Consider the following 19,660-nt stretch of genomic DNA (forward strand, 5'->3'; position numbering starts at 1 on the left):
ACTAATGGTAAGTAGGTTTGATTTTCCGGCCTCTTCCATCATGTAGTCTCAGATTCAGGTGAAGTTCCCACAGACGGCGTCAAATTTGATCCTGTCTGAGAAGCTGGACAAGACAGAGATCCGGAAAAAAGAAACCCACCGTACTGATGAAGAATAATGTCGTGCCGATGAAGAATAACGACTGCAGAATACCGATCTGAGAAATCCAAAGCGGATCAGGAAAGAATAAAGTCACCGGAGATTTTCCTCGTATGAAGACCCGATGACAAAGAAGAACGCCTACTCTGAAGAGAAGAAACTCTGATCCAAAGCTTCCAAGACTTCCTGCGCACAAGAGACCAACCAACACTATCGTCAGTGACCTAAGACCGGGGTGGGAATCCCTGGCTAGGCCCTCCGACGCTCAAGTCAGTGATCTCTCTTGGTGTGGAAGAAGGAGGAAGAAGATGATGAACAGTAGCTAGAAAAATTAGGGTTATGAATGTGCGCAATAATGTGAACTTACCTTGCCAACGGAGAGGATTCCCCTTTTAATACTACTTCATATAACCTCCGTAGTCATGAAGTGGACCTCGGTTTGTTAGAGTTCGTTATGAGATGACGTCAGCTACGTACTTGTGGTAGATGATTTTTAAAGAATCTTTTTTGTACCCCATATGTACCTTCTTTGTCGTTTAGTACCTGCAAAAATAATCTGGAAGCATATTTCCCGCCAAAATATAACACCTGTCATGTATTTACATGTTACAGATATCCTCATTAATTATCTTATTTGAAATATTCATCTATGATCCTTCCTCATGAGGCTTCTATTTACACCCCCTTTTTATGTTAATAAGCTGCATTTTATTTAGTATCTTTCCAAGGTATTGATCGACCGTCTCGTACTAGCTCTCCTCTCAAAAGGATATTCCCGACCGATATTAACCTACCCTCATCCTGAAGGTATGTCCTGGACGATATTATTATACCTCCTTTACAGTATATAGATCTTTCTTCTGGGAGGCGTATTTCGATCGATATAGGCTTACCTCCTAACGGGATATGTCCCGACCGATATTAGCCATCTTTCTCCCTGAAGGCATGTACCGGCCGATATTACCCTGCCTTCATCATGAAAGTATGTCCCGACCGATATTGACCTACTTCCTTTAAAGTATATAGGTCTTTCTCATAGGAGGCGTATTTCAGTCGATATAGGCTTACCTCCTAACAGGGTATGTCCCGACGGATACTAGCCTACCTTCTTCCTGAAGGTATGTACCGGCCGATATTACCCTACCTTCATCATGAAGGTATGTCCCGGCCGATATTGGCCTGCTTCCTTTAAAGTATATAGGTCTTTCTCCTGGGAGGCGTATTTCAGTCTATATAGGTTTACCTCCTAACGGGGTATGTACCGGCCGATATTACCTTACCTTCATCATGAAGGTATGTCCCGGCCGATATTAGCCTATCTCTTTTGCCTTTCCTTCCTCCTTTTCTTTCCTCATCGGGGGACCCACAAAACCTAACCCATATCAGTACTATAAATACAGAGGCAAGTTGGCTCTAGTGTCAATAACTTGAGAGAAATTGGATCATAATGGCGGTAAAAATCCAATTCTTCACCTTTTTGTGCTTGTTCAAGCTTTCAAATATTTCGCTCTCCATTGGTGTTTCTACTTCAAGTATTAAACTTTCATTAAAATCTTTTATTTATGAAACAAATTCTACTATCTTATTTTTCACATCTAATTGAAAGAAGAAATCACCCTCGAGCAGGAGAAGATTTACTAGAGGTGAAACGAAGGGAGTTTGACATAGATTTCGAAGCTCCTAACATTGATCCAACAAGAAATATATATAAAGATTATGAAGGACCTCATACTCATCCACCTAGAGGTCCACCTCTGGATTCAAATTCTACTGAGCATGAAGTTTCATATGAACAAGCGGAACTTAAAAGCGAGAATGAAAAAATTTTCATCACAAGAAGTGACAAATGACTATGGTCCCCCAAGGGTAGATCCAAGGCATACACCTCCTGTCACGCCCTGGGGGAGTCCCTGTCCAAAGAAATTCCGACAGCATCTCCCCTATACCGGTGACAATCTGAAACTTTTCTACAATGCCCTCTGGGCCACATATACATCGACCAACACAGCTGGAACAATAACAATAATATAAGCACAACCCACACACATCCACACAGTTTAATAGTTAACAAACTAGCACAGTAATAATAAGAATCAAAAACAACCCTACTCAACTACACCCATAAAGCATAAAACCGATGTCCTACTCCACTACACCCATAAAGCTCAAATCCGACGATAAAATCAACTCACCTCTTCTGCCATCCAGGTAGGCGTGAAGTAAAACAAATCCAAATAAGCTCATCGACAATATCCATAAGGTAAACTAATACAAGTCCATATAGTGCAATAAGAAACATAACATAAAGATCAAATAACTCTGGGTCTTCAGGGGACTAGCGACTGGAACTCTCCGGACAACATCAACCTGAAAATATCAACGGAGGAGGGTGTGAGTCCAACACTCAGCGGGTATCAACTGATATGCATAATAAAGAAAATAACATCCAGCAATAATCATGCGTACAGTCTCCTGATACAAGAAGGATAAATGCAACTGAATAAAGCAGGAGAACACTGTATTAATCAGGACCAAGGTATAAGAACAACAGGGTCGTCAGACCGAGTGTGTCATAAATCCTGTATGCATGTCAATCATATGCATCCATATAAATGCAGCAAACACAAGAAATAAATGCATCATGCATATGATGCAAATGTCATGGTCACCCTGACGCCAGTCAGTCATCTCACACACAATGGTGAGACCAAGTGGGTAGGGCTGTGACAACCGTGCACTCTGCCATCACTGCTCCTGATGAGTGACCGAGTGGACGGAATGTTGTCGGAGTACACCTATCCTCCTACCCCAAATCATAAATGGGGGAGCTCAATGCTCTCATCTCCTGGTACACGATGGCGGGGAGGAATCTCTGTCGGCTACCACGCTGCGTCACACTACCCATGAGCGGACCAACGGAGCCAAACAGAGTCCAACTGCCTACCGGCTACCACGCTGCTACACTAAATTAGCGGAGCCAAACAGAGCAGAACCGTCTGCCGGCTACCAAGCTAAGTCACCAGACCAACTGAGCCAAACAGTAGAACTACCACACACCTGTCTGTTATACCACTAACCCATGAGTGGCGGTGTGTACAGATACATGTAACTGGTGATGCGATGGCAATAATGGAGCAAACTATTACACAGCATGCAATCATGCGAGATGATGCATGACACTAAACATTGCAATATCCTGAATAGCATAGCAATATGCATACATAAATATAAAAGGTGTACCATAGGATAATGAATCAAATTAAGGTACACAAACCAGATAAGGTATCAAAAACCCTAGGTCCTGAACATGATAAATAACATGGTTGTGTCACTACCTCTATAAATATGCATAATCAGGTATATACTAACATGAGGTGCATAGCAAATAAACAAACAAGCATGTAACAGATAAAGTAGTGATCAACCGAAGCAAATAAGAAAACACAATCGTTGCTATTTGTTAAAGACATTATTATGCATATCAAATGACATAAAGTCAAAGTACCCGCCTACAATCGAAAAGTCCAATCCGACTTCGAGATACTTGTCTCGCGTCAAAGTCCTGTAGTAAATCGTACAGTTTAGCTAAGTTAATTATAAACAAATAGCTAAACAAATTCCTAATCCACCAATCATCTAGGGTTAGCTTCATTAACCCTAATTACACCATTAGGTTAATTCTAAACCGAAGTTAACAATTATTGCTAACACAACTAGCAATCATCTACCACGAAGATCAAAACCCTAAACCTTACCTTGTTACTGTTGGCTCAAGATTTGTGGCCGAAATTGCTGCCGATAAACCTAATCGAAGCGAGGTGGAGCTGTGGATTCCCAAAGCAATTACCCTAATAAAATCATTACATCCACTGCGAAACATTAGATTAAAATTACAAATGTATAATCCTCTAAACCAACTACTTACCCCCCCCCCCCCAAATCTATACTCTTCTTCTAGCCGGATCAAACTTATTTGGCCGGTACAAGCTGTCTGGAAACTTCTGGCCGAAACAAAGGAAGAGATCTAACACCAGGTGGCGGCAGCCAGCGCTAGGGCTGAGTAGGAGCGGTGGTGAACATAAACTAGGGCAGCAGAGGAGGTCGATGGAGCCACTGGAATCTCCACAGCGAGGGGTGACGGGCGCCGGTGGCTAACTAGGGCACGAGCACAGAGGAGGGGTCGATTGGTGACCTAGGGCACGACTTGGAGGTGGCTTTCGGCCGAGAGGGGCGGTGGCGCATCTCGATCTCAGTGGCGGAGACAGGGAAGAAGAAGGCGTCGGGTGTGCGGCTCGGAAGGAAGAAGGAGAAGGGTTCGGCCAAGGTTTTCAGCTTTGTATGCGTGGGAAGAGAAGGAAAACCGCCGTGGGCGGTTAGGGCAGGCGTCGGGCGCGAGAGAAGAGGCTCGGGGAAGAGGGAAGAAATAGAAAATAAAAAGAAAAGAAAAAGGAAATAAAGAAAATCAACATGTCCTCGCTAAAACGGGGTAGCCTTAACAGGCTTTCCCGGGTCCCATTTTTATCCCCGTTAACTCGTTCATACGAGATCCGAAAAATTCTTAAAAATTTTCCAAAAATTCTGGAAAATTTTCCTTATCATTATCTGCCATTTTTCAGTATTTTACATTGTCCCCCACTAATAAAAATTTTGTCCCCAAATTTCGTTATCTACCATCAGCAAATACTAACAACAAGTAAAGAGTATAAATGCTGAATGGTGAATTAAATCACATACCTCGAGTGAAAAGATGAGAGTATCAAGCTCGGATAGTAACCTCGAGCTCCCAAGTAGCCTCCTCGTCCGAATGATGCTGCCATATGACTTTAACCAGTCGGATAGTCTTGTTCCGCAACTGACCCTCCTTCCGGTCCAAAGTCCGTACCGGAACCTCCTCATAAGTAGCATCAGGCTGAAGGGAACAAGGATATCTGTCAGCACATGTGTCAGGTCAGGTATGTGTCTCCTCAGCATAGATACATGGAATACATCGTGCACGCCTGCCAGGGATGGTGGTAGTGCTAGCCGGTAAGCTACTACTCCAATCCTCTCCAGGATCTGGAAAGGGCCAATGTATTGCGGAGCTAGCTTACCTCTGAGGCCAAAACTCTTCACGCCTTTCATGGGTGAAACTCGCAGAAAAATATGATCACCAATAGAGAACTCCAAAGGTCTACGTCTTCGATCAGCATAACTCTTCTGGCGATCCTGCGCCTCTGACATCCTCCGTCTGATAATACGGACAAACTCTGCGTCATGCTGAGCTCTATGAGGTCCCAACAGCTGGGCCTCCCCGAGGTCCCAACAGCTGGGCCTCCCCAACCTCATCCCAGAGGGTGGGTGTCTGACAAGGCCTACCATACAACACCTCAAACGGTGCCATCTGGATAGCCGAATGAAAGCTTTTGTTGCAGGCAAACTCTACTAATGGAAAATAGTCCTCCTAACTGCCTCCAAAATCCAATACACATGACGTCAGCAAGTCCTCTAGAGTCTGAATGGTCCGCTCTGACTGCCCATCTGTCTGCGGATGAAAAGCTGTACTGAATCGGAGCTGAGTGCCCAAGGCCTGCTGCAGACTCTGCCATAATCGAGACGTGAACCGGGGGTCTCTGTCCGAAATAATAGTCAAAAGGACACCATGTAATCTGATGATCTCTCGGCAATACAGATCTGTCAATCGATCCAGGGAATCAGTCTTCCGGATCGCTAAATGTGTGCTGATTTGGTTAATCAATCAACGATTACCCAAATCACGTCATGGCCTTGTCGTGTCCTCGGCAAATCCACCACAAAGTCCATAGTAATGTGTTCCCATTTCCACTCAGGAATAGGAATCCGCTGAAGTAAATCGGCAAGTCTATGATGCTCAGCCTTCACCTGCTAACAAATAAGACATCTAGCTACAAATTCCGCGATGTCTTTCTTCATACCGTTCCACCAATAGGAACGCCTCAAATCTCGATACATGCGGGTCCCGCCTGGGTGGATCGCAAATCCAGAGCGATGAGCCTCCTGAAGTAGCTCTTGTAAGACCGGATGAGACTGAGGTACGCATAATTTACCTCGGAAGTATATAATACCCTCCTCGTTTCGTGTGAACTCGGTCTGTTGCCCGGAAGCTATCTGACTGCTAATGAACTGCAAATGCTGATCACCAGCCTTGGCCTCTCAGATCCTCGTCCTGATCGACGACTGAGCAACCATGGTAACAAGAATACCCTGCTCTGTAGGTCCCTGCTCCTCAAGGTCTAACTTGGAGAACCCTGAACCAAGTCTATAACTGAAACTCGGTGGCAAGCCAAAGTCCCTTTGGACTTCCTGCTGAGTGCATCGGCAACCACATTAGCTTTCCCCGGGTGATAGCTAATGGTACAATCGTAATCCTTCAGGAACTCCATCCATCTCCTCTGTCGGAGATTAAGCTCCTTCTAAGTAAAAATATATTTGAGACTCTTATGATCAGTGAGAATCTCAAATGTAATGTCATATAAATGATGTCGCCAAAGCTTCAGAGAAAAGATGATGGTAGATAACTCCAGATCATGTACTGAGTAGTTCTTCTCATGCTCCTTCAACTGTCGAGAAGCATAAGAGACTACCCTGTCATGCTGCATCAGAACAGCGCCCAAACCCTGAAGAGATGCGTCGGTATAGAGCACAAATCCATCCTCTCCAGAAGATAAAATCAAAACCGGAGCCGACACTAATCTCCCCTTCAGCTCCTGAAAGTTGGTCTCGCAATCCTCGGACCACATGAACTTCACGCCTTTCCTGGTAAGGCGTGTCAGCGGCATAGGAATACGCGAGAAACCCTCGACAAAACGTCGGTAATATCCGGCCAGTCTCAGAAAACTATGGATCTCCTGCACTGACTTCGGTTGCTCCCAGCTAGTGACAGCCTTGATCTTCTGAGGGTCTGCTGAAATACCTCTGCTCGAGACCACATGTCCCAAAAAACCGATTGAGGATAACCAGAATGCACACTTGCTGAACTTCGCGTACAGCTGATGTCATCGAAGAGTCTCCAAGACTATATGAAGATGCTGTGCATGCTCCTCCTCGGAACGTGAGTAGACCAATATATCATCGATGAAAACGATAATAAACTGATCAAGATACTCCAGAAAGACGTGGTTCATCAGATCCATAAATACCGCTGGAGCGTTGGTAAGCCCAAATGGCATTACCAAAAATTCATAATGACCATATCTGGTAAGGAAAGCTGTCTTCTGAATATCAGATTCTCTGACTCTCAACTGATGATACCCGGGCTGCAGATCAATCTTAGAATACATTGATGTACCTCTGAGCTGATCAAACAAATCCTCGATCTTGGGTAAAGGATATTTATTTCTGATGGTCACTGCATTCAGTTGTCTATAGTCAATGCATAATCTCAGTGTACCATCCTTCTTCTTGACAAACAATACTGGAGAACCCCATGGAGAAACACTAGGGAGAATAAATCCCCTGTCCAAAAGCTCTTGGAGTTGAACCTTTAGCTCGTTTAACTCTTTTGGTGTCATACGATAAGGAGCTTTCGATGTCGTCGCAGTCCCCGGAATCAGCTCAATAGCGAACTCCACTTGCCTTCTGAGAGGCAAACCTGGTAGCTCATCTGGAAATATATCCGGGAACTCTCGAACTACTGCACATCAGAGAGCTGCGAACTACTGCTGTCGTCAATACTAATCAAAGATAGCAGAAAACCCTGACAACCATGCGACAGCAGCTTCTGAGCCTGAATCACTAAAATGATCGATATGTCGTCATCTCTGATGCCAGTGAAATCCCACGAGGGTTGGTTTGGAGGCCGAAATGTGACCACCCTCGTCTGGCAATCAATAGTGGCATGATATGCTGACAAACAGTCCATGCCAAGAATAATATCAAAATCGACCATTTCCAATACTAAAAGATCTACCGTAAGTATCATGTTGCCAAAGTCTAACGGGCAACCTCTGACCTCTTGGGTGATGTCCATGGTGTCACCGGAGGGTAGAGAGACGGTTAGTCGCTGTGTTCTGAAAGTGGGTAATCTACCAATCTCCTGCATAAAAGTATGAGATATAAAAGAATGCGAGCTACCAGTATCTATCTGTATATCTGCAGATAAAGCATAAATAGAAATCGTACCATGGAAAACAGATCCGTCGGTTCACTGCACATCCTCTCTGGTGACCGCATGAATACACCCAGTCTCTGGCGGAGGAAAAGGTGGTAACGCTGCTTGCGACTGGTGCGTCTGGGCCGAAGCCTGCCACTTGTGTCGGGTACCCGGTAGGTCTAGGTAGCGGTGGTGTCGGGTACACCGTAGGCTGGGCCGGAGCAGGTGCGGGGTATGCCGGTAGTACCCCTGGTGGTACCGTAAATACGGTAGGAATGGGTACACTCGGTACAACCGAGGAAGGTACCTCTATAGGAGCCATCGGGATCTGAGAGCCTGACGCACCCACAGTATCCTGAGTCTGTCCCTGACTGACAGGCTCAACACTAGTAGGCATCTCTGGCAAGTCCAGAGATCCCAAGACCCTCGTACGTGGCCATCCAGCACCACGTCTCGGAGTAATACGTGTAGATCTCCTCATATCTATTAAGTTATATCACAGATATTACTACAAGTATAACAATTATAAAATAAATATCATACCTATTTACCGTCAGGAGATGTTCCGTCGTTGTCCAGTCCCCATTTTACCTAAAAATTCTGAACAAGAAAATCGCCGGAAATCTATATAAATCCGAAACGGAAGTCCAAACATATACATAATGGAAAATCCGTGCAATCCAAAATAACTACCCAGTTTGACTCGCAAACATAGGCTAACCCAAATATCCAGAACACCAAAAGCAAGTAACATAACCTGCTCTGATACCAATAAATTGGTATCATATAAATGTCGAAAATCCGTAACACGAAAATCAAACAAGTATCGCCAACCAGGCGCTCTGATACCAAATAAATTAGTATCAGGTTATCCCAAATATCCAAAATATGAAAACAAAGGATCGTATACTTATGCTCTGATACCAAATAAATTGTCACGCCCCGGAGGAGTCCATGTCCGAAGAAATTTCGGCAACATCTCCCCTATATGGGTGAGAATCTGAAACTTTTCTACAATGCCCTCTAGGCCACATATACATCGGCCAACACGGCCGGAACAATAACAATAATATAAGCACAACCCACAGACATCCACGCAGTTTAATAGTTAACAAACTAGCACAGTAATAATAAGACTCAAAAACAACCCTACTCAACTGCACCCATAAAGCACAAAACTGATGTCCTACTCCACTACACCCATAAAGCTCAAATCCGACGATAAAATCAACTCACCTCTTTTGCTATCCAGGCAGGCGTGTAGTAAAACAAATCCAAATAAGCTCATCGACAATATCCATAAGGTAAACTAATACAAGTCCATATAGTGAAATAAGAAACATAAAAAAAAGATCAAATAACTCTGGGTCTTCAGGGGACTAGCGACTGGAACTCTCCAGACAGCATCAACCTGAAAATATCAACAGAGGAAGGTGTGAGTCCAACACTCAGCGGGTATCAACTGATATGCATAATAAAGAAAATAACATCTAGCACTAATACAGTCTCTTGATACAAGAAGGATAAATGCAACTGAATAAAGCAGGAGAACACTGTACTAACAAGGACCAAGGTATAAGTACAACAGGGCCGTCAGACCGAGATTGTCATAAATCCTGTATGCATGTCAATCATATGCATCCCTATAAATGCAGCAAATAAATGCAGCAAACACAAGCAATAAATGCATCATGCATATGATGCAAATGTCATGGTCACCCCTGACGCCAGTCAGTCATCTCACACACAATGGTAAGACCGAGTGAGTAGGGTTGTGACAACCGTGCACTCTGCCATCACTGCTCCTGATGAGTGACCGAGTGGACGAGATGCTGTCGGAGTACACCTATCCTCCTACCCCAAATCATAAATGGGGGAGCTCAATGCTCTCATCTCCCGGTACTCGATGACGGGGAGGAATCTCTACCGGCTACCACGCTGCGTCACACTACCCATGAGCGGACCAACGGAGCCAAACAGAGTCCAACTGCCTGCCGGCTACCACGCTGCTACACTAAACCAACGAAGCCAAACAGAGCAGAATCGTCTGCCGGCTACCACGCTAAGTCACCAGACCAACGGAGCCAAATAGCAGAACTGTCACACACCTATCTGATATACCACTAACTCATGAGTGGTGGTGTGTACAGATACATGTAACTGACGATGCGCTAGACAATAATGGAGCAAACTATCGCACAGCATGCAATCATGCGAGATGATGCATGACACTAAACATGGCAATATCCTGAATAGCATAGCAATATGCATACATAAATATAAAAGGTGTACCATAGGACAATTAATTAAATCAAGGTACACAGACCAGATTAGGTATCAAAAACTCTAGGTCCTGAACATGATAAATAACATGGTTGTGTCACTACCTCTATAAATATGCATAATCAGGTAAATACTAACATGAGGTGCATAGTAAATAAACAAACAATCAAGTAACAGATCAGGTAGTGATCAACCGAAGCAAATAAGAAAACACAATCGTTGCTATTTATTAAAGATATTATTATGCATATCAAATGACATAAAGTCAAAGTACCCGCCTCTAATCGAAAAGTCCAACCCGACATCGAGATACTCGTTTCACGTCAAAGTCCTATAGTAAATCGTATAGTTTAGCTAAGTTAATTATAAACAAATAGCTAAACAAATTCCTAATCCACCAACCATCTAGGGTTAGCTTCATTAACCCTAATTACACCATTAGGTTAATTCTAAACCTAAGTTAACAATTATTGCTAACACAACTAGCAATCATCTACCACGTAGATCAAAACCCTAAACCATACCTTGTTACTATTGGATCAAGATTTGTGGCCGAAATTGCTGCCGATAAACCTAATCGGAGCGAGGTGGAGCTGTGGATTCCCAAAGAAATTACCCTAATAAAATCATTACATCCACTACTAAACATTAGATTAAAATTACAAATGCATAATCCTCTAAACCAACTAGTTACCCCCCCCCCCCCCATAAATCAATACTCTTCTTTTAGCCGGATTAAACTTGTTTGGGCGGTACAAGCTGTCTAGAAACTTCTGACCGATACAAAGGAAGAGATCTAACACCAGGTGGCGGCAGCCGGCGCTAAGGCTGAGGAGGAGTGGCGGTGAACACAAACTAGGGCAGCAGAGGAGGTCGGCGGCGCCACTGGAATCTCCACAGCAAGGGGCGACGGGCGCCGGTGGCTAACTATGGCACGAGCACAGAGGAGGGGTCGATTGGTGACCCAGGGCACGGCTTGGAGGTGGCTTCCGGCGTAGAGGGGTGGCGACGCGTCTCGATCTCAGTGGCGGAGACAGGGAAGAAGAAGGCGTCGGGTGTGCGGCTCGGAAGGAAGAAGGAGAAGGGTTCGACCAAGGTTTTCAGCTTTGTATGCATGGGAAGAGAAGGAAAACCGTCGTGGGCGGTTAGGGCAGGCGTCGGGCGCGAGAGAAGAGGCTCGGGGAAGAGGGAAACCACGACGGGAAGAAATAGAAAATAAAAAGAAAAGAAAAAAGAATAAAGAAAATCAACATTTCCTCGCTAAAACGGGGTAGCCTAAATAGGCTTTCTGGGGCCCCATTTTTATCCCCATTAACTCGTCCATACGAGCTCCGAAAAATTCTTAAAAAATTTCCAAAAATTCCGGAAAATTTTCCTTATCATTATCTTCCCTTTTTCGGTATTTTACACCTCCACCACCATAACCTTAGACTATGGTTCTTGGCCAAGATCATGTAATGAAATCAATAAAGAAATTTCTTATTGCATCAATAAAATAGATTTCATATTTTCAATGTTTACCAAGCAACAAGTTTTCAGGCAAAACTTTATTAACATTTATCAGTCATAATTAAATTATCAAGTTGATAGAATCGAACACAAAATCTTAAATTAAATCGTATTCTCTCCAATCATCAATGTAGAAAATTCACCCAAATAAAGATAAAAAAAATTCTCTCTCTCTAAATATATATATATATGATATATAAAACTGGAGCAAGCTAAATAACATAAGATCAAATAAGCTTTCACTAAGAGAAAAGCAGAAGGATATCAATAAGTGGAGAAGTCTTCTTTATGTAAAATTGATTAAAATAAACAATGAACGGTAAGAGGCTACATTCAATTCTTGTGTTAGATTTATTAAGATCATAAGTGCTTAGAATTTTGTTAATTATCCTAACCATAATTTGGCATATCTATCTGTGAGAAGAAAGAAAATTTAGTTAAAATGATTGAAAGTTATTTTTGTCATTTGTATTGCCCTCCATCCTCTTTGTTCATGAGTTCATTTTCACCATCTCTTGTTGACTGTGAGCCAGCTCCATTCTCCTTCATTGAGTTCATCTTCGTTCTTCGCTCTCTGTATTTCAAGACTCTTGCCAACCTTAGTTGTTGATTGTGAACCTCCTTTGCCCTTGACTAAGGACATCCTTTTGTTATCCAATATAATACCATCCATGAATTTCTTTTATGGAGAAGAAGATATTCGAAGGATGAAAAATATTTTTCATTTTGTGCATAATTTGGGTACTTGTGATATTCAAGTATGATTCCTAATTATATATACAATTGTAAATTTAGGTAATTAAATTAAAATAGATAATTTAGATGGCAAAATGAGACAGGTAGCACGAAAAGGTAATATGTGGTCTATGTAAATTTTAAGGATCAACCTGTATGTTTTTTTTTTATAGTTTTACTATTGAATTTAGGGCTCAGCTTGAGCTCCCAAGCTCCTCTAGACAATCAGTCCGGTGACTCCGGTTCAACTAAGTGGACTATCACTTCTCCGCTGATTTGGTTCATCACTAAAGCCTTTGCACTCCTCACTAAAGCCTCATCCTATGGCCGTCCTCCCTCACTGCATTGAAGCACAAACTGCGGCATATGATATATTCAATATTCTTAAAGTAAATTTATCTCCTCTCCTACGATGCTCAAAGGTTGAATGAATGACTATTTTTCAAGATACATGGCTAAACCTCTTTAGTAACAAGAACGAGTTGCTTATGGTTAACAAGAGCATGCTTGAAATCCTAACAACCATTAATCTCTTGCAATTAACTTAAATAATGTTCATTAATTGCTATTAATCCCCAATTGGCTAGTTGATTAATGCCCAACCGTTTCAAGCTAGCAACGAGTTAATGGCATGTTATATTCATATTTAACTAAATTTAGTGCAATTAACTTAAATAATGGTCATTAACTATCATTAATTCTCAGCTTGCTAATTAATACCTAGTCATTTAGGTAGTAATAGCTGCCATTTGATTAATCGCACATGAGCCAGTTTAATGCAAAATGAAGTTCTAAATTTGCATCTATCATGCAAGCATACGTGAGAAAAAAAAAGTGTTATCAAATTGAATATAGTGTGCGCCTAAATTGTAATTCAATATAAAGCAATCCTATTTCAATAAAACTTTCAATGTGGGATTATTTACTCATTCAAAATATCATATTGAAAAACAATTTCTTCCATTTTCAATCACTTTTTTCAACAAATAGTTTGTAAGTGTTATCGTTCACATAATAATGTAAGATGAATCGATATAGGCTAAGTGTTGCGTTGAGCCATGCAAAGCTAGTGTTCAAGGTCTCAAGATATCAAGTTTGAAAATATGAACTTCAAACAGATCCTATATTATTTGTAGAGTCATTAATTTGGTTTGTGTCCGTCAAGTTGGCTTTGCCTGTTAAAATATTATCAAATCATTTAAAAATAGGCATAAACGGGCTAGCTCGGGCGAGTGACAAGTCTAGACGAGTCGAGCAAGCTCGGATTGGCCCATGGGATGAGAAGGAAACAAAATATGAAAAACTTGAAATAAAAATAAGCATTCAATTCAAAATTTATTTATGATATGAACAAATTCAATAAATTATAGGGCTTTTCTATATTTTTTATTTTTAATGGATTGAAACGCCTAACTCAAAATTCCATCTTGAGTTTGTCTCGATTAGGGATATCTAAACCCATTAGTATGGTGGACTGGCCCAGCTTGCTAATTAATACCTAGTCATTTAGGTAGTAATAGCTGCCATTTGATTAATCGCACATGAGCCAGTTTAATGCAAAATGAAGTTCTAAATTTGCATCTATCATGCAAGCATACGTGAGAAAAAAAAAGTGTTATCAAATTGAATATAGTGTGCGCCTAAATTGTAATTCAATATAAAGCAATCCTATTTCAATAAAACTTTCAATGTGGGATTATTTACTCATTCAAAATATCATATTGAAAAACAATTTCTTCCATTTTCAATCATTTTTTTCAACAAATAGTTTGTAAGTGTTATCGTTCACATAATAATGTAAGATGAATCGATATAGGCTAAGTGTTGCGTTGAGCCATGCAAAGCTAGTGTTCAAGGTCTCAAGATATCAAGCTTGAAAATATGAACTTTAAACAGATCCTATATTATTTGTAGAGTCATTAATTTGGTTTGTGTCCGTCAAGTTGGCTTTGCCTGTTAAAATATTATCAAATCATTTAAAAATAGGCATAAACGGGCTAGCTCGGGCGAGTGACAAGTCTAGACGAGTCGAGCAAGCTCGGATTGGCCCATGGGATGAGAAGGAAACAAAATATGAAAAACTTGAAATAAAAATAAGCATTCAATTCAAAATTTATTTATGATATGAACAAATTCAATAAATTATAGGGCTTTTCTATATTTTTTATTTTTAATGGATTGAAACGCCTAACTCAAAATTCCATCTTGAGTTTGTCTCGATTAGGGATATCTAAACCCATTAGTATGGTGGACTGGCCCACCCCGCCCTACTAAATAAGAGGTTTTTGACAAGCTGGTTCGCCCTGTCACAAACTAGCATGTTTGACCATCCTAATTATTTACACGTGTTGCCAAGATAATCATCTATGGCTGTATTCCCTCATTCAATATCATATTGAAAGTCAATTTCATCCATTTTCAATCACTTTTTTCAACAAATAGTTTGTAAGTGTTATTGTACATATAATGATGTAAGATGAATATATATAGACTTAGAGTTGAGCAGAGCCATGCAAGGCTAGTGTTGATGGTCCCAGATGTCAAACACTAAAACTTGATCACCGTGCATATCCTATATTGTTCGCACATCTATTGATGTGTGAAGACCCGAGTTGACAACTTATTACCAGACCCGAGTTGACAACTTATTACCATAATATTCATAGTTACTGAAGACAAAATCTTCTCATTTTTTCCCATTGACATCCGACATTTTTTATTCACATCTTTCTCTGTTCATTTCTCTCTCTTTATACTTGTCTGTATTCGTGGTTAGTTAGTCTCCTAATGTTTCTGTTATAGCAAATTGCTTGAACAGATACTCATCAGGCATGGTGATAGTGAAATGCCTAAACTCATGCTTGTAAATTTCTTGTGTATATTCTTGATGTTGTACATACAAGCATCATATGTTTCATCTGACTGAACAATACATGTCTAATTAGCTACTATTTTTGTTAACATGTTTCCTTAATTAATTGTACTTGACCACCGTTAATTGTTTTAGCAAATAATCTGGAGGATCTCTTCTAGGTTGTGGCAAATTGATCATGCTAGACATTCTATCTTTGACTCTTTTTTCTGTGATTCTAGTTGCTATCACTTTTCACATAAATTATTTAAATATGGGGGTTTTTATGTCATTGATAGAATTAACATATGTTATCTTTTACTAAAAATCTATTATACAAATTAAATATATGGAGTCAGGTAATACCTAAAGTGATTCAATTGTTAAAGTAATACAAATCTTTGTCGGTCTAATTTCAGGTCAACACGAAAAAATAAATCATAGATGACTATTAACTCCGTCCTTAGGTCATGACTACTAGCTTTGGGGCAGTTGAATAGTGCATGAGGAAAGGTAGACACCTTGCTAGTTGCTACCAGCTAGGATTTAATCCCTAGACCTCAAGGTGACAACACCAACATACGCTAACAAATTGTCCATCACGAGAGGACATGTTTTGGTTTTTCTAATTTGCTACATGATTGCTTAAGTTTATATGTAAATGTTACTATAAAAAAAATGATAAACCCAGCTAGCCCTACGGTGACTGGCCCGAACCCACGGAATTTTTACATTTGCCACTAGGATAAATTGGGAACCTCTTGAGGCAGGCAGCCAAGAAGCTCAGCATCCTTTGGTTGCGCACCGCATTTAGAGAAAAAATATCTACAAATTCACCATATCTAGGGATCGAACCGCGGGTACCTATGTGATAACCTAGATATCCTACCACTGTACCATAGCCTCAGGGCAATAAATATTCTATATAAACCTATAAATAGTTTGGCTAAATTAATTTGATATATTAATTATTGTAAAGCCTCTTTAATTGGGTTGCTTGGAAAAATTAAATCGATATTTTTTTCATACATACTAGCTATAAATTAGTTGAGATGTTATGCAGGAGGATCCAAATATCTTTCATACTATTTTTAATAATTTATTATTTTTTATTTAGGATATTCTTCATATTTAGGGTAATTTTGGTAATTTTCATCTTTTTTATTTATTTTGATTTTGAGTGGGTTTAGAAATTTTAGAATTGTAAGTCTTAAAATTTTTTTCTTTTAAAATTTATTTTCTTTATTTGCATCTTTTGAATTGAGATCTATATATGTTAGGATTTTCTTTTTTCCTTTCTTTGTGTGTTATGATTTGAAGTCTATATAAGCATATGTTTAGCCGTTTGAAAAATTATCCTCGATGATTAAATAAAATTTTCTTTTTTGGAGAAATCTTTAGGACAACGATTTCTCATCTTGTTTTATCTTCAAAACCTTTTTCTTGTTAGCCTGTCGGGTAATTGCTTTCTGCCCGACATCAAGATGTCATGGATATATTCAAAACTAAATGGACTAATTATAACTAGGCCAAGATTTTATGAACATATTCAAAAGAACTAATATAATTGAAGAATCAAAATGAACCGATATAGGGGGAGGTGAATATCGCTCGTTAAAACCTTTTTCTTTAATCGAAAGAAACAAAACAAAGTAAAGCAGCAGAAAAAAGAAAGAGTAATAAAGATAACTTAGGTGACCACCTAGTTCGGAGCCTATGTCGACTCCTACTCAAGACCTGCTATCCTTGATCACACTGATGGATAATTCACTATAACTCTTCTTTCAGAAACCTTCAGAAAGAAGCAATTCATACAAATGAAAAGTATACGATAGCAACCACCTACTATCTTATTTGAAATTAAGTACAATGCAAGCTAAATGAAAGTATACCGAAAAGAATAGCGATGAAGATCGTCGGCACTTTGTCAGAGCAGTATCTTGCTTGAAGATGAGTAGTAGAGCAGCATGAAATAAGAGCTTTAGCACAGAGTGAATTAGAATTCAATTGTTTGTCTCGGACCTCGAGCTCCCCTTTTATAACCCTTGTTCGATCGACCGAAAACCAATTTGGTCGACTGATCATTTTAGTCAACTGATCCTTCTATCGATTGACTGAACCCCTTGCTTTCCTTCTTCACTGAGATTCGATCTTCACACATTTTTGAGCATTAATTGATTGGTCAACCAATCACTTGTTCAGTCGATTGAACAATGTAGTTTCCCTGTTCATTGAGATTCGTCATTATTTCTCCATTAAAGCTTCAATTGTTCGATCGACTGATCGTCCTGGCTTCTATTTTTGCTTTGGTGTGATCTTACCTCTATTCTATATCAACCTAGTTCAATTGATTGATTCATGGGTTCGAAAGACTGATTAGGCCAGATCTTGCAAAATAGAGTTAAACAGAATATTCTTATAAAACAAAGTTAGGACAATAATATATGATGCATGAGTAGTAATTTACAATAGAAATATCTTGGTTTCAACATGGAAATCTTCCTGGTTTCTTTAATAGGATTAGTGACTTAGAGTTTGTTTATTTCGAGAACACAACCTTATTGTCGTTCCTCTCTAGTTTCTTACCTCAAACTACTTACCAAATATTGGTCCTCCAGACCTGTTTGGACTTTGCCACTTAACATCAGATCAGCTCACCAGGGCTTCCTCTCGATACCAGATTCTGCAGATCTATCGAGCACCCTGCCAAGTGTCGGGTCCACTTAGACTTCTTACCTAGCTTCCATGATCTGCTAAGACTTTCCTGGTTGAGTAAACATTCTACAAACTTAGTTAGCTTGTTAGATCACAATAAGACTTAACTTGAACCTTTGACAATATCAAAACTCAGCTTCGATTCTGGTGCACCCTGTATCAACAATCTCTCCCTTTTTGATGTTTGGCAACCAAGGTTCACAGTTAAGTTTATAACATATGCAAAGATAAGTAAACAAGCATTTTAACTAAATTTTTTCCCTGAGTTTGTTAACTCCCCGTGAATTCACTATCACTCCCCCTTTGACACACATCAAAAATAGGAAAAATACAAACAACAAGTATGAAGTATTTAAAAATTTCAGTTTTTGGAGTTAGGAAAATTTGAAACCAAAGATGTATGACAAATATGATTCTAAAAGAGTTTGGTTGAGAAAGTTAATCAAGATTTCTAATCAATAAGTTTTGAAAAATAAACTTTTAAAAATATTTCTAAGTACAAATATATGAAAATATTTTAAGACTTTTGAAAATAAAAACTGTTAACCAAAAAAAATAAGTGATGAAATTAGTTGTTTATAAAACAACTTGTTTTGTAAAGAGAATTTTGAAACAAATATGTGAAGAAAAAATTTCTTTTTCTTTTTTTTTTTAAATAAAGGAATCTAAAAACATAAGTGTAGAATTTTAAAGTTGAAAATTTAGGTTTAAAGCAATAAAATTTTTGAAAAAGATAATAAAATAACTTTTGAAATATTTGGAGAAAAGAAATTTTGAAATGAAAAAATGTTACTGTAAACCAAATATTTGAAATTTTGAAGATTCAAAAATTTTGAAAAAAAAATGATAAAGAGGATAAAATATGAAGTTTAGAAATTTTGTAGTCTTGAAATAAATTTAAAAATGATATTTATACTCCCCCTTAAGTTGATATATACCTAAAAGTTCAAACATGGTTAAAAAAATTTCCTTATTATGAAATGTCAAATCTTCATATCTAGCTGATTACTACAAGATAGCAACTGCTGACTTAGGTTGATCAATTTGAGCTCTTTGGTTCCAACTAATTTGTTACTAGTTAAATTACTCAAATTGATCAATGTATATGTTTAAAGCCTAGATTTATAGTGATGCATTGACATAAGTATCTGAAATCTTACGCTAAGTCCTAAGCATCTCACACCATTCTATGTTTCAAAATACACAAGCAAAGTATCTTATTGTACTTGTGAGATGTTGGCTGCTAAAACTATAGAAGTATGCAATTCTACAGTAAGTCCTATGCTACTCCATAAAGATAAAATATTTTAAAACAAATTTTG

This window comes from Zingiber officinale, chromosome 1A (assembly GCF_018446385.1).
Source record: "Zingiber officinale cultivar Zhangliang chromosome 1A, Zo_v1.1, whole genome shotgun sequence".
NCBI classification, from domain to species: domain Eukaryota; kingdom Viridiplantae; phylum Streptophyta; class Magnoliopsida; order Zingiberales; family Zingiberaceae; genus Zingiber; species Zingiber officinale.